Source organism: Arachis hypogaea, chromosome 7, assembly GCF_003086295.3.
Source record: "Arachis hypogaea cultivar Tifrunner chromosome 7, arahy.Tifrunner.gnm2.J5K5, whole genome shotgun sequence".
In the NCBI taxonomy this organism is placed as follows: Eukaryota; Viridiplantae; Streptophyta; class Magnoliopsida; order Fabales; family Fabaceae; genus Arachis; species Arachis hypogaea.
In genome coordinates, this window is record NC_092042.1 from 39201517 (window position 1) to 39202544 (window position 1028).

The window sequence follows — 1028 nt, forward strand, 5'->3', positions numbered from 1 at the left end:
TGTTGTTGGAATTGAGGTTGTGGCGTCTCTGATCTTGCCCTTGGTCTTGTTGGTTTCCCCACCCAAAGTTGGGGTGATTTCTTTTGGAGTATGGATCATGAACTTGTCTAGGTGAGTTTCCAACATAGTTGGCTTGCTCCCAGTCACCTTCTTCTCCTATGTTCGCTCCTTCTTGAGCTGACGATGAAGTGATGGCTGCTGCAACTTGGTTTTCCTCCACCTTCTTGGTAAGATCTGCTAGCTGCTTGGTGATCATCTTATTTTGAGCTAACAATGCATCCATGTGGTTTAGCTCCATTACTCCTCTGGTGTTACTTCTTTTGGAGGCATAGAAGTAGTCATTCTCAGCAACTGTTTCAATGACATCTACGGCTTCCTCAATGGTTTTCTTCTTGTTTAGAGAGCCTCCTGATGAATGATCCACAGCCTTCTTTGACTCATAGGAAAGACCTTCATAGAAGATGTGAAGTTGAACCCATTCATTGAACATATCTGGTGGGCATCTTCTTGTTAAGTCTTTGAACTTCTCCCATGCTTCAAAGAGAGTCTCACCATCTTGTTGCCTGAAAGTTTGCACCTCAGCTCTCAGCCTGTTGATCCTTTGAGGAGGGTAAAATCTTGCCAAAAATTTGTTCACCACATCTTACCAATTTGTTAAGCTCTCCTTTGGGAAGGATTCAAGCCATTTGGATGCCTTGTCCCTGAGTGAAAAAGGGAACAAGAGCAGCCTATAGACATACGAATGGACTCCATTAGACTTCACAGTATCACAAATTCTTAGGAAGGTGGTTAGATGTTGATTGGGGTCTTCTTGAGCACTTCCTCTAAATGAACAATTGTTCTGAACATGAGTGATGAGCTGGGGTTTTAGTTCGAAATTGTTGGCATGTATGGTGGGCTTCTAAATGCTACTTCCACAGTTTCCTGTATTAGGATTGATATAGGAGCCTAGAACTCTCCTTTTCTGCCCAGCACGGTTTGCATGGCCTTCTCTAGCATGGTTGTGAGCTTCTTCTTCATGATTGTTC

General features: G+C 43.4%; 1 non-coding gene across 1 annotated transcript; it reads left to right on the top strand.

Annotated features, from left to right (window-relative positions):
* Positions 1-485: 485 nt before the first annotated feature.
* LOC112704206 (small nucleolar RNA R71) lies at positions 486-592 on the top strand. The gene has a single exon (XR_003154842.1). It is a non-coding gene; the product is annotated as a small nucleolar RNA R71 (small nucleolar RNA).
* Positions 593-1028: the final 436 nt, after the last annotated feature.